This window comes from Melanotaenia boesemani, chromosome 10, assembly GCF_017639745.1.
Source record: "Melanotaenia boesemani isolate fMelBoe1 chromosome 10, fMelBoe1.pri, whole genome shotgun sequence".
NCBI lineage: Eukaryota > Metazoa > Chordata > Actinopteri > Atheriniformes > Melanotaeniidae > Melanotaenia > Melanotaenia boesemani.
The window spans coordinates 22,173,383-22,188,234 of NC_055691.1; positions in this window are offsets into that span (position 1 = coordinate 22,173,383).

The window sequence follows — 14,852 nt, forward strand, 5'->3', positions numbered from 1 at the left end:
ATTTTTCTATATATCTATAACTGTACTTCTTGACAGTTGTCGCCGGGACCAAGGCAGAATTTAACAGCCCCTTGCTCTGTGCAATATTTTCTGCTGTTTCTGCACACTTAATGATGTCATGCGGTGGGAAACTCGATACGGCTAAATCAGGCTGCAACAAGCCTCGACCATCTCCTGAACCGGAGTCCCCTGAACGGCTAAGTCTCTGTTCGGATCCAGCTCTGCTACTGAGCATGATGGAAATGATAGACAAAATGCTCATATCATCAACAAGTTTGAATCCATCATCTCAACTCCACTTAAAATGGAGATGAGAACAAGATTAACTTGACATAGGCAGACTACTGCAGACCGTGAGCGCTCAGCTAACACCCATGAAAGTAAGCTCGCCGACCTTCGAGCTAACGTTAGATATCATCAACAAGTTTGAATCCATTGTCTTAACTCCAGTTAAAAGGGAGATAAAGGTGAAGCTATTTGAGAACAAAATTAGCTTGACATATTCAGACTACTGCAGACCGCGAGCACTCAGCTAACGCTCATGAAAGTAAGCCAGCCGACCTTTGAGCTAATGTTAGATATCATCAACAAGTTTGAATCCATCGTCCCAATTCCAGTTAAAAGGAAGATCAAGGTGGAGCCATTTGAGAACAAGATTTGCTTCACATAGTGAGACTATTGCCGACAGTGAGCGCTCAGCTAACGCCCATGAAAGTAAACTACCTGACCTTCTAGCTAATGTTTGTAAGCTAACCAACATGGTTTACTTTCTGTCTAAGAAATGTGAAAACCTGGAGGGAGGTTCAAGATGGAACCTTTGTCTGGTGGGTCTGCCAAAAGGCTCCGAGGGGCCTCATCCTTCCAAGTTGATCACCCAGCTCCTACAAGAAATGCTCGGTCTCGAAGACAAACCCGTGCTAGACCAGGCCCACTGTATTCTACATGCTAGGCCCAAGGATGGTGAACCCACCGCCCACTAGTCATTTGGGTTAATCTATTTCAGGTCCGAAATCAAATTCTATGCTAGGCAGGAGAAGCATTCCTCATTTTCAGGCAAATCGAGAAGTAGGTCTATTTTAATGTCTAAATCTGTCCCCTTTATACACTGCTGATCCCAGTGGTAGATTTATATTTGTCTCTGGTCAGATCTACAATCAGCTGGTGGTTCTGGCTAATGTTTATGCTCCAAATTGTAAAGATGATAAATTTTTTTAAACATCTTTTCTTAACCCTCCCTTAGAGCCCCTCCTGGATAACCAAGCTTCTCACCCTATTTTTAAGGGATGGCTCAAACACCTTGTGGAGAAAACTCATTCAATCCCTTGTATCTGCAATACTGTTTCTTTCACATACCACTACAGCTTGTTTAAATAGATGAGAGTAGGGCCGTTATTTAAGAATTCAAGTAGTTAACAGACCAAATTTTGGACACATAACATTACAAAACCTAGATCTGAGGCTCCTCTGGGGCTCCTCAAAAGCTTCATTTGTTCGTGGTTTTCTTAAGTTCATGCATGTATTTAGTGTCAATATTTTGAGCTCTCTTTGCATTATACATGAGAAAATGCTCTTAACTTTACCATTAAACACTGGTATGACTTCTACTCTACTTTTTGCAAATATTCCTCTTTTTGATTTTATTAAAAGTTTAACTGATCTCTGATCATAATCTTGCAAGATTTTCTTCCAACCACAGTCCTCCCTCGAAGAAGATAGTTCGCTAGGTTTTGGTCTTGTGCTGGATAAGTCTTAACTCAGTTTAGGTGTTTCAGCAGTCTCCATACCTGTTTAATTTGCTTGATGCAGACCACTGATATGGCCCAGCTGACCCTTTCACAAACCCAGGATATGTCTTTGACAAGATTGGAAAAAGAATAAAAAGCTACACCTGAAGATAAAATAACTTGCTGCCAGCTGAAACATGAATGACTGTAATGGGATGCTCTTGCCAAATTAGTTAATCAAATTCTGTTGGTGACTTTTTTTCTTCAGTCTTAATTTATGCTGTAACAACATAATTTCCCCTCTGGTATTAGTAAAATGTTACCTGGATCACTGTTTAGCTTTCTTGATGACTAAGTCCTATGTCTGCACTACTATGACTCAACTTGAGATAACTAATGGTGTAGGCAACACCCAGTCTTGTATACAATAATCATTACACCTCCAATCAAGTTTAAAATGATACATAAATAATGTTGTTGCTTAGCAGTGTGGATACTGAAAATGTAATTATCATTATTATGGTTATCAGTCTTGGTGTAAACAGCTCTGTACAAAAAAGACAAAATAAGTGTGACTATCATCACAGCAGTGCAGCTCAACAATCTGTCTGGATGATTTGTAATTCTTTGGAAGCCAAAATCATAAGTGACAAACAAACCTGATTAATTGCAGACATTCATTACTATAAACTGCAAATAGCAGCCAACTCATACACAGTGTTTGAAAATACCAGCTAGCACTGCTAGCATTAGCCACACCTAGCAAATCCTAGAATTGCGCAAAACCTAAATATCACAATAAAAAACTGGTTATGCTATATGTATGTTATATGTATGTATAATGGAAACACCTAAATTTAAAAAAAAACCTCAAATATTGCTAAAACGTTTTTACGCTCTCATGACGTGGTTTTTCAGATGTGTCAGTATAGCGGCATATCGCAAAAGTGTAATGGAAACGCTTTTTTTCACATTTACACAACCCTGGACATAACGCAGGGGGTCGCATGACCAGTTCATTTCAAGTAAGGATGCTGTGGTATGAGTAGGTGCAGGAGGATATGGAAATATTTTTACAAATAATTAAAGAACAAAATAAAATCACCATCCTTAATGGCAAACAATAGTGAAATGCAGAGTTTTACATATAATTTGAAATCTCCATCCTCAAAGTGGAGTCTTGCGAGACAAGATTTTATGAGAAAAACGGCTAAAGGTTCATTTATGCTCGACCCAGAAGACAGATATGCAGACTGACGGACAGTTTCGTCGGTCTTCTGCATCAGTTGCGCGCATATTTGGTCTGTTCTCAGGGAGTTTAGCTATCAGTTGCTTAACTTAGAAGACGGAGCAATACCAAAAATATTGTGGGGGCAGTGCTGAGCAGAATAGCTGATATGCGATCAGGGAAAGAACAAGCCAGAGAAGAAAAAGAGCAAGGGAAGAAAGAAAAAACAGCAAGGGAACAAAAAGGCAGAAGAATGAAGACAACCACAACAACTGCAGAAACTGTGCGAGCTTTTAAAGAAAGACTATATGCAAGTGTTTAGGGCGTGTTGGGTAGTTGAAAACAACTTTATAATTAATTAATGAATTACCGCCGCCAACTGGGATCAAAACGTGGAAGTGAACACTGAACTCGGCACTGCCCACTTGTGGATGAACTGACTTACCCATGGAAATGTATGTATGTCTGTCTGTATGTCTGTATGTCCATCTTCTGCATATCTGTCTTCTGCATCGAGCATAAATGGGCCATTATGCACTAACCGCTGTTTAATGGAAACACTTGCAAATTGCAATTGCACTTTGTTGAAATTTTAGAATATCGCTTTCATTTTGCAAAAAACTTTAATGGAAACGCAGCTATAGTTTAGATCCTGCTACATTCAAAAGATGAAAAATATTTATCAAAACAATTACAGCAAATAGCTTAAGATGGCTTTTAAATACAAATACAACACAGTTTTTCTGTTAAACCTCATGTGTGCTCTGTTATCATTGTTCTCTGATGTTCTCTCACTTAGACAAGTCTAAATTAAAATGTCTGTTGAATTTACAAGAAAATAATTCATCATGTTCTGCACTAGTTGCAATCCATTTTCCAGAGAAAGCTTATGATACAAAAACATGGAACTGGAGACATTAAGGCTCCAAATCTCAACCAACCAAAAAGAAAACATACCAACACTAGCACCAGTAAAATGTTTCACAAAAGAAGGAGCTGCCAGTTAAAAACAATGAGAAACATTACATTTCATTTGACATTAACATCAAACATGATTTTCATTAAATTTATTACAGTCAGTTGCTTGGCTTGACTGAGTGTCTTTCCCAATCCCAACAAACAGTGGGAACCTAAGAAAAACTCATATGGGTAGCAATGTAACAGAATTAATCTTACTTTCACAATTATGTTGTTGATACTCCATGATTGATGCTCTTCTAGACAGGTTCCACCAAACCTTTTTAAACAAGGGCTTTTAATAAAACAGTCTTAATACTTCGTTTGTGGTTATTCACAGTAAAAACTAGCCCCACAAACCCACCCACCCACCCAAAACAGATTTTGTACTAGACACATGCTGTTCACTGCTTTTTTTTGTTTGTTTCCAACTTCAAATGCAAAGTTTCAGGTTATGTCTTACAATGCACAATGGGGTGTTTAGTCAGAGTGTCAGAGAAGGGTCACCACACCACACTCTAAGAGCGTACATCCTGAACATTACCTAATTCCTGCTCAGGGTTACCCAAACATGGCCTCCTCCATCATGCATTTATTTGATCTGAAAGTAGCTGCAAGATTTGTCTGTTTCTGTTTCAGCTGCTTGATATATGATAATCCTCCTCAGGTAGTGCTTTTGGGCTGATTTCATATTTACAACTAGGTGTTGTTTTTATGCTAACCATAAATGTCAAGCTCCTGGAGACAGTGAGTCGGGGAGGTCCTGCCAGGACAAAAGAATGTTGTCCAGGCTCAGTCTAGAGCACAGGTACATTAAATCATTATTTTTCAGACAGGAAATATGTGCCATTGGACATTTTGCCCGTAAAATGTATTTCTAAGATGAAATGATTCCTGCCTGGCACAGCTCTACGGTCTTTTGACCTGTAGTGCTTTTATATTCATCTATTCAGTTTCTAGTGACTAATGCAAATGTTGTTTAATATGTGATTAAACTATGTTTGATCATGCTCTAAAAGTAATTCAAAGTGAGTCAAAAAGAAAAAAAAACAAGTCCACAGCTTGAGTCTTTGACCTAGCCTCATGTGGTGTTCACCACATTAGCATTTCTCTCTTGGCAGCTGTTAATGGTGAGGTGCCTTACTCTCTGCAGTGGCCCTGTGCTCCAGGCTCTACAGGAGAGGGGGGTGGGCTTCTCGCCCCACACTTATCTCGCAAGCCAAAACCACAAGCTGCCCAATTTATAAGCCCCTCCCCAACCACCACCACACAAACACACACAGACACACACATACTCTCTCTCGACCTCAGAGGCAGCTCCCAGGCCAACTGGACATGACCTGAAACCCCACACACCTATCAGCAGTGACCCCCACCCTCCTGCCTGCGACCTATCACCCAAACCATTACCATAAACTTCAACCCAGCTGCCAAACAACACATAAGGGTGTTCTTACAGTCAAGCTTGTCCATTTATAGATAGCTAGATAGATTTGTCTGGGCAGAAAATGGAGCTGCCTGAGAAGGGCAAACACTCTTGTTATGATGGCATTTTACACGCGGCATAAAACCTGCTGCAGTGTTTTATGTTTTGCGGCTTGGGGTGATGTGGTGGGGCTGACTGTGGAAAAGACTTCTGCCCACAGCAGTAACTACTGTGCAATATTTGAGGCTGATGAAAAATGTGCCCACTGGTGTTTGAACCACTTTGAAGCATGCCACAAGTCGGCGCGCTCCATGTCCTTTACTCACCCGACAAATTGTGTCATTTTGTATTGCCTCAGCCTCTGCGAAAATTGAATCAATAAAGGTCTGACTGAGAAGACCACACACACATGGTGTTACGGTAATGATGGCTGAGTCTGTTTGTTTGCTTAAGTGAAGAGCGGGCTCAAATCGTTAATGAGTGCTTTGCGTCCAGCGTGCAACCACAGCTAAGCCAGTGGGTCAACAGGGTTGGCCAGACTAACCACTGTGTGTTTGTATGAGGGTAGGAGAGAGATTATGTATTCATACTTTAACATTTCCTTAAAAACTAGGAAAAAAATGACATTCATAAACTAAAGTTGCCTGATGTCACAACTTGTCTTTATGCCTTTGTTTTTGTGTTTTTTAATCGACTCTGCAACATTATTATACTTGTTTCTATATTTAACATCATGCTATATTTACTTGTGCTTTGACACACAGATACAGTTTTGTTTCCTTAGTGAAAGAAATTTGTATCCGAGTCATTTCAGTGTGAATATTTCAACAGAAAAAAATGCTTCACTTGAAGTTTCCAAATCGTTATAATTCACGCTGTAAGCCAAGTGCACTTCACCAACTCAAAGCTGATCCATTTACAGTAAATGAGCTTGTCTCTCTCAGTTTCCTGGCCAATTACTGTACAGCGAACTTTTGTCTTGTATTTATTTATCCATAGGTTATTTTAAATGGACTGCATTCAATGCAGAGGCCTTGTTGAGCAGTCTTGTCCTCCCAGCCTGCCCTGGGACATGGTAACGGTGCTTGGCAGACAGACACGGATGCAGAAAGCAGCCTCTGGACAGCTTTATCCTGCATTGAGCGAGGCCACCCGCCTCGTTCTCACCAGGACACAGTGACTGGCAAGGCACTCCCAGGACTCAGTTTTTGCCTCAATTTTTTGCCATCCCAAATAGGGGGAGAAGCTCAGTTATCCAGGAGGGGCTCTAAGGGAGGGTTAAGAAAAGACGTTTACAAAAAACTCAATTTTCTGCCTCTCCAAAAGAACTGTGAACATTTTTTAAAGCCCTAATAGCATTAGAGGATATCAATATTAACTAAAGAATAGGTACTCACTACAATATAAACAAGTATAACCTCAGAAGGGGAAAAAATCCTTTTACAGAAACATCCATTTTAAATGGTGGGCATGTGACAGGTTGTGGTCTCTGAGAACCATTTGTGAAACTCCAACATGAGGAGTTTATTTAACCCATAACACTACATTTTTAGAAATTCCGGACATTTATACTGTTAAGTAATCAGAAAATGCTTCAACAACGTAGATGGGTGTGTTCATTACCATGCATAAGCTCATGACTTACATGGGGTTTGTGTTAACAAGAGCACAAAAGTTCAGGGGGTATACCTGTCACAGACATTATTTTCAAAGTGTGTTTGCAGCACTTTACACAGACAACTGTGTACCTGGAAGGTTTTAATGACAGCACAGACTTTTCTCTAAGCAGCAAATATCATGCAGAACCACATAAACCAAGAAACAAATCTGCGTGAGGGAGTTAATTTAACCTTTATTTAACTAGGCAAAACATTAAGAACTATTTCTTATTTACAATGTTGTCCTGGCAAGTACCAAAAAGTACTTGTATGACAGAAAAAAATAACTAATGTACACTAATTTCAATAAATTATTTAAAACTGTCACAAAGCTGTGGACGTGAGGACTCAAAGTGCAGGCAGAAAAGGCAAGACTGGTGCAGGTATAAGGGTTTAATAAGTAAACCTAAACTTAGTTAACAAAAGACTCCGGTGGCAAAAAAACGCTGACATGGCATGGATAACGAGTGGCGAACATGACATGGACTTCCTTTAATTGACAACAAACAGTAACAGTGACAACAAACAGAAAGCAAACATGACCCTAAACAAGAAACCAAGAACTAAAACCATGAACCATGACAAAAACATTTTAAAAGTGGTATTAAGTTTTAGCAAAAAAACATTTACAGGTGTCATTAAAAATCTTATTTAGGAGGTGTTTAAAAACAGAGACAGAAATAAAAGCATCTGGTTTCAGAGTTCCAGTCACTTGATGCAGCGAATGAAAGAGACATTTGACCAAAGCGAGACATGGTTTTGGGAATGTGTAGCATGATATTATGGGGAGACCGCGTGTTGTACTTGGCTACTGATACTGGGTGCAGAAGCTGTGTTAGATATGGAGGTGAATGATCTTGGAGTGAACCAAAGAACGTTGCGACGAGTATGTAAGGAAGGCCATTTAACCTGAGAGTAAAGCAAACAGTGATGAGCTATGAAAAAAGCATTTATTGCAAATCAAATTACAGAGTGGTAGATTGTGTCCAGTTTTTTTGTTTTAGTTTTTTAGCACTTTTTTTTTCTTAGAACAGTAGAGTTACAGGTGTGATGGTGGAATAACTCATCTGACCTTTGTAAGGGAAACCCAAGTGCCCAACTTATTAATGTTCCCCATTCTGTCTAAATGTTGAGCAAGAAAATTTTGGCAGTATTTTTATTTATTTACTTCATTGTCCATCTAATTCTTCTAAAATGCATTTCTAATCCATATTTAAAACTGAAGTATGCTTATCGGTTAAAATAACTGCATGTAGTTGAGGGTTGTGCTAATTTGAAATCAATTTAAGGTCCAACCTAAGATTGCGAGTAAGATATGCTACTACGTGCTCATGTATATATTAAGTTGACATGTGCAGTTGCCATGAGATAACTGAAATGAGTTGCATGTGTGAAAAGTGTTTACATGCTCAAAAAGATTTAGATTATTTACGTTAACTGTTCCTAGAAATGCAAAGTTTCTGTCTGAGGCACGTGAAAGATTCAGCAAAATCGGACAAAGTTACAGGGTGAATCCTAGTTGGACATTGTCTTCCTGTGTAGTGGACTAAGCAGGACCTTCAGAAGTAAATGCTCAAACTGTATGAAGCAGCTATGCTCAGATAAACGGGAAATGTGAACTGTGAAAGAGCTGAACATCATCACTTTACTGTTAGCTGAAAAACAAATTGCCCATCAGTCACTGCTGTTTGTATGTTTGCCAATTTATTTAAATGTATTTAGTCATATTAATTACTGTTGTCAATTTTATGAATTAAATATTCCAGTATTATTATTGAAACAAGCTATTGCTAGTCAATTAGAAAGCTGATTTGATGCAGCTGATTTAGCTGGGTAACTCAAAACAAGCAAGAATGTTATCTGTCAAATAAAAAATGAGCAATATCTCAGGTAATGGGGTATACTGCAAAGGCACTGCATGGCAGGAGAGCTGCGTGTACTGGTGATCTTGCAGATTGTTCCAAATAGAGGTATTTTATCAAAGGAAATTCTCTTAGCTAACATTTCCTGAACAGTCAACAGGGATTAATGAGCACTGTTTATGTACACTGTGTAATGGAATTCAGCTACAGACTGTAATCAGCTTCTCCTTCTCCTTCTTCTAACCATGTACAGAATCACAATGAGTATATGGGTATACTTAAAAAAAAAACTTCCATAGAGCACACAATGGTGTTTTCTAGGATATTCTTCAAACACGAAGGTAAAACAAGGCACACTGTGTCTGTCTGCAGATCTGAATTGATTTTACACAAATGCAATCATTTATTTGTTAGCAAGTTATGATTATTGTGTTTCATTACTGCGAACAGATCCTCCTGAAAACCAGGCAACTCAGAGGTTCGGTCAGCTTAAACTTCAGATTCTGAACAGATTCTAATTTGGGATGACAAGTTAACAAGACTAAAATTAAATGCTTAGTTTTTTCTTAATTTTCTTTTGTTTTGTTTGTTCTGTTATATTTTTTGTTTGTTTATTTGTTTATAAAAGGGTGTTCATGCATGTTTTAGTAATTGTATGCTGAAGGAAATCTATTTATATGGTAGTCCCAAACTCTACAAACTTTTTGTAGCAACAAGTCATATTCACATGAGCCTTTGTGGTCTTTGCACACTTGCTAACGTGGATCTGTGAATCTGGAGAAAAGTGTATGTCATTAGGATACTAAAATTACGTAAAACTTTACTGTTGAACATTGAGAGTAGAAAACTAATCTCAGATGATATACAGTATGTTTTACTTTTCCACAAATATTGTGGAAAAAGTTAAAAGGAAAATTCTTTCAAAATCGTTGGCATTATTTTTAAGGACTGCAGAGTGCAACACGTTTTCTACTGCAACCATTGTAAAAGCAGAAGTTTCATGCTGAAGCAAGTGATCCAACATTACTTTTCACACCACAGCACTTTGTATTTATTGTGGTGATGTTGCCAAGAATATGTGCTTTTGGTTGCAAGGGCAAGTTGACCCTTTTCAGCACCACTAAAGACCCAGTGATCTTGGATCAGTGAATGTAGCTTGTTTGTCCTCGCCAGCAACACGGTTGCAAAAATGTTAGGATTTGTTGATTACACTTAAGAAACCACTGCTTAATGACTACTAAACAAACTAGCTCATGGGGAGACTGAAGCTAAAAGAAATCATAGTTCAAACAATAGAAGCTCAGTTGATCAGTTAAATTGTTTCAGATGTTTATGATGTGTTAACTCTTGGCATATAAACACATTTTAAGTTCAAGCATAATGGGTACAAAGAGTGTAAAGGCAGTTAGGGTGTGACAGTGTCATGTGTAAATACATTTGTTCATTAAGTAACTGAAAGTATTAATTTCTTGCTCAGAAACAGTTACTCACACACATAGTTTGCATTTACCAACCCCCATGCACTTCACATACTATATTGTGTCCAAAGAAAAGCAGATATCATTTTGGCCTCATGTAACAATGGGGTAGCTTATAAACACATAGGGGGTACAGAAGAAAAATACTATATATATATAGCTACAATTATACAGTTATAGTTGAACCAAACTGAGACATACTGCTGTAATGTTTGCTGTGTCTGCTGTGCTTTTCAAGTTAATGCTTTAGATTGCTTTCTGACTCAAAATATGTAGCAGAGTTTGAGTCGTCATGCTCACAAATAGTGTGTCTGTCAAAGTTTGTTTTTTTTACAAGTTTGTTTACAAGTAGGGTAGCTTCCTGATGTGAAACAGGTGTTTTGTATATTACCCCATCATTCTCTTCACCTGAAACAAACAGCAAGCCTGAAACAATTTCAATCATCCTGCACTGAAATTTAGCTTTTAAACTTGTCAACTTATCCATAAGAGGTACTTTATGTGTTACAAGACATAAATGAGTTAAATCAACCATCTGTGCTAAAGCTTTGAATTCCTTCACTGAATCTACGAACAAGCAGAAAAGACTGAGAGGACAGCAAGGAACCATTCCAGACTAACGTTGGAGCTTGACTACTAAAGCCCATATGTTGTGAGGAACTAATGAAATGAATTAGGGTAGGATATGAAAAGAAGTTTCCTTCTCTGAGCACCTGCTAGCAATCATGGCTGGTGAAAGCTAGACTGTAAACACACAAATATAAAACAAGAGATTAGCATCAGAATTCAAATGCTTTATGTCACTTTCAACAAAATAAAAAGTATTACTCACCGGCTGGTCATGCAGTCTTTAGCAGTCTCAGGATAGGCCTGCTCTCTGCCAGCCAATTAACTGCCACAATACATTGCAGCAATATGCTGTGTAAGCATCTGCGACTAGGCCCACTGGCAGCTAGCAGCAACAAGGATGGGCCAGCTTAGCTGTATCATTACGATATATATTTCTAGTTAGTCCCTTCTGTTATGTTTTTTTCTTTGATTTGAGCAGCTCCGCTGAATGGTGTCATGAACCATGCAAGTTATCTTGGAGGTTGTGGCTCAAAAAGTTTGTGAACTATTGTTATAGATTATGTTACTCAACAACCAAAATGGCTTTTAATTGGTAATCAAATGAAAGTGTTCAAGAAATCAATTTGTAATTCCACACTTATAAATAAAGGGATAAATACCCTCAAAAGAAGATCATTAGAAAGGATAAATATATACAAACTTGCTTAGCTCAAGGGTAAAAAGTATATACAAATTACAGAAAATGGCTGTAGGAAAGCCAGTTTCAGAGGGGATACCTTCATTATCAGACTCACTGTTTTTAAACAGAGGAGATTTTATTTTAGAAGCAATTAATGATTGATAAGTTTCAATATGTAGTTACAGTAAAACAACAGTTGCAGTATTCAAGGATTGGATGTGTTTTTCATTGTCTGTATTTAAAAGTTAAATATGGTGAACAGTAACGTCATGGATTTTTTTTTTTTTTTGACAGCCACATCTCTGGTTACTGAGGTTTTTACCAGACACAGTCACACATTTAAAATTACACAAGCTCAATTTTCAAAGTACTGAGGCACAAAAAATGAGAGCAGTACTAATAAATCACCAAATGAGAGAAAACATGTCTGACTTTAGGGCTGCATTGAACAGGATATACAATAAATAATCAAAATCAGATACATCCAACAAACAATACAAGGGGGGAAGAGTTGATTTGAATCTGCCATCTTGTCTAAATAAAGCTGAATAAAAGCTCTTACAGTTAAGTTATTAGTCATATGTTAGACCCCTAATTTTGAGTAACATTTAACACCAACCACAAAATCACATTTAAAGACTCCCCTTTAAAGCTGACAGCAGTATTCTCTTTGAATCTTTCATATGTTTTGGTCTTTCATTATACATTGATGTGATTGTTATACATTAATTAAAGTCCTGCTGGTCTATAAAACTCTGAATGGTCCACATGTCTGGAACAAACTCCGAGCCTCAGATCAGCTGAAACACCCAGTTTATTCATTCATTCTCTTTACAGTTTAGTCCAATACTGGTCGCAGGTAAGCTGGAGAGTATCCCAGCATTTTTAGCAGGTGAGAGGCAGGGTACACCCTGGACAGGTCACCAGTCAATCGCAGGGCCAATACAGATAGGGACAAACAACAATTCACACACACACACTCATTCCTAGGGAGAGGGAGGAAGCCAGAGAACTCGGAGAGAACCCACGCATACACGGGGAGAAGATGCAAACTCCACACAGAAAGGCCACCGCCCCCCCAGGTTCAAACCTCCCCCCAGCCGAGGCTCAGACCAGCGACCTTCTTGCTGTGAGGCTGCGGTGCTAACCACCACACCACTGCACAGCCCTGGAGATCACTCAGTTTATTTAAATCCAAATTAAAGACCCACCTGTTCTCTGCTGCATTTCAATAGTTTTTAATTAAAAGTCCAAATCTGCACATTTCTTTTAAGCTTGAATTTTTAAACTTGATCATGTTTCAATACTGGTTTTATCCAGTGTCCTTTCTTTTTCCTTTTTCTTTTGTAATGTTAAATGATGCTTCTTGTATTCTATAAAGCGCTTTGAATCACCCTGTCGTTGATTTGTGCTATACAAATAAACTTGCCTTCCATTGACCTTCACTTGATGAATCTTGTTCTTTAATTCTATATTTCTTCAGAATGGTTCCCACCCTCTGAGCAAAAACTCAAAAATAGCCATTTCTTTCAAGAAAACATGTACCCGGCCTTGATGATGTAAATGTTCAAAAGTGTTAATTTACTAATGAACAGTGAGTCCATTAGACATTCAATTACACACTCTGGGCAGGAGATAAATCAACACCAAGTGTAATTCAAACATGGGCTCTGGCCAGGCAGCTTGTTTTCTGTCCGACTGTGGTTTTCCAACAGTCTAAATCCATGAAGCAGATTTGCTCCAAACAGCCAACATATTTCTTCAATCTACATCCCCTTGTAAAGCAAAGGAAGGAAGGCAGGGCTCACAACTGTTTGTTTTGTGTTGCCCACACTCTTACAACCCTGTAACATAAGGCCAGGCTTTCATTGCCTCTGCACTGCATGTGCAAAAATGAATAAGCTTTTTAAAGCTTGTTTTGTAAGAATTGTAAATAAAGCAGCACTGATTCAGAGCTAGATCCCCTTTCTCTTAGATGGGGCTCGCATGGGTGGCTTTGGAAATACTGAGGCAAGCTGAACATGTTTGTATTAGACTGTCTCAAGGGAGAGTTGAGCTCTTTGGCTCAGATGAATTACAGGAGGAAAAGAGTTGTTGTAGGCTCTTAAAGTTCAGTGTTAATGGTGGGAGTGAAGTGGCTGTGTAGGTGTTATATGTTCAATTCATTGCTTGCTTATATTTCAGAGGAGGGAAAGGGGGATCCCCATATCAGCCCAAAAGCTTTTTTTTCTTTTGTTTTTTTTTTTTGTTTTTTTTTTTTTTTTTTGTTTTTTTGACAAAATATTAAATATGGAGATTTTAAAGGTACGAGCATTAACCCGTTGGTACCAGATGTCCATGTCCAGTAAAACTTCTTTCTGACCAGTCACCAGTGCAATTTATCTTTGAAAGTCTATAGGAAAATATCTCAAATATGTACATATTAGTTTTGTGTAATGGTATGCAAATCTAGCCTGCTAGTAGATTAGTGAAGTAAAACTATTATTACTTTGGTTAATCACTGGGTGTAAGATGTTACAAAGCTATTTGCCAGTATCCTACAGCTGCTTTGTCCTGGCTATTGTGGTAGACAAAACAATAACAATACTATTATTATTATTATTATTATTGTTATTGTTATTGTTATTGTTATTATTAATCCCAATTGGGCATCAAAGTGGTTCACTTTTGTTGTCAGTCCAAAGATTTGACCCTGGGTCCTTCAGGCTCCAGGAACAGATTACACATATTTTATTTATTTATTGTATTTATTTATTTAAATGTGCTGACCCTTTGACAAGTCAGTTAGTCTAATTCTACCTCTGTCTTTGTCTGAAAAACTATTAATTCAGTCCTAGAATAAATAGGCCAATAACATGTTTTTCCATAAACACTATCATAAGGTAATGGTACCCTAATTTTGTGCTTACAAGTGGCTTCACTGATCCAAGGCACATAAGCAAATACAGGCTGGACAGGTTCAATGCAACAACAAAAAGGAGAAGTAGAACATTGAATACCAGGGATAAAAACAGAAAGATGGTGATCAATTTATTCTAACACCTGTAGATATCTTTTCCTGATCAGAGTTTCTCATGTGTGGGCTCACCAACCATACTATTCAGTAATGAACTACAGTAAAAGTAGGCCTGTGCTGTTTAGTGCTGTCTATGTGTGTGTGTGTGTGTGTGTGTGTGTGTGTGTGTCTTGATGTGAGTACATGTGGAAGCAAGCATGCCTGAGGCTGCTGAGCTTCAGCCCTCTCGACATTAATAAGGACTTCCTTCCTAC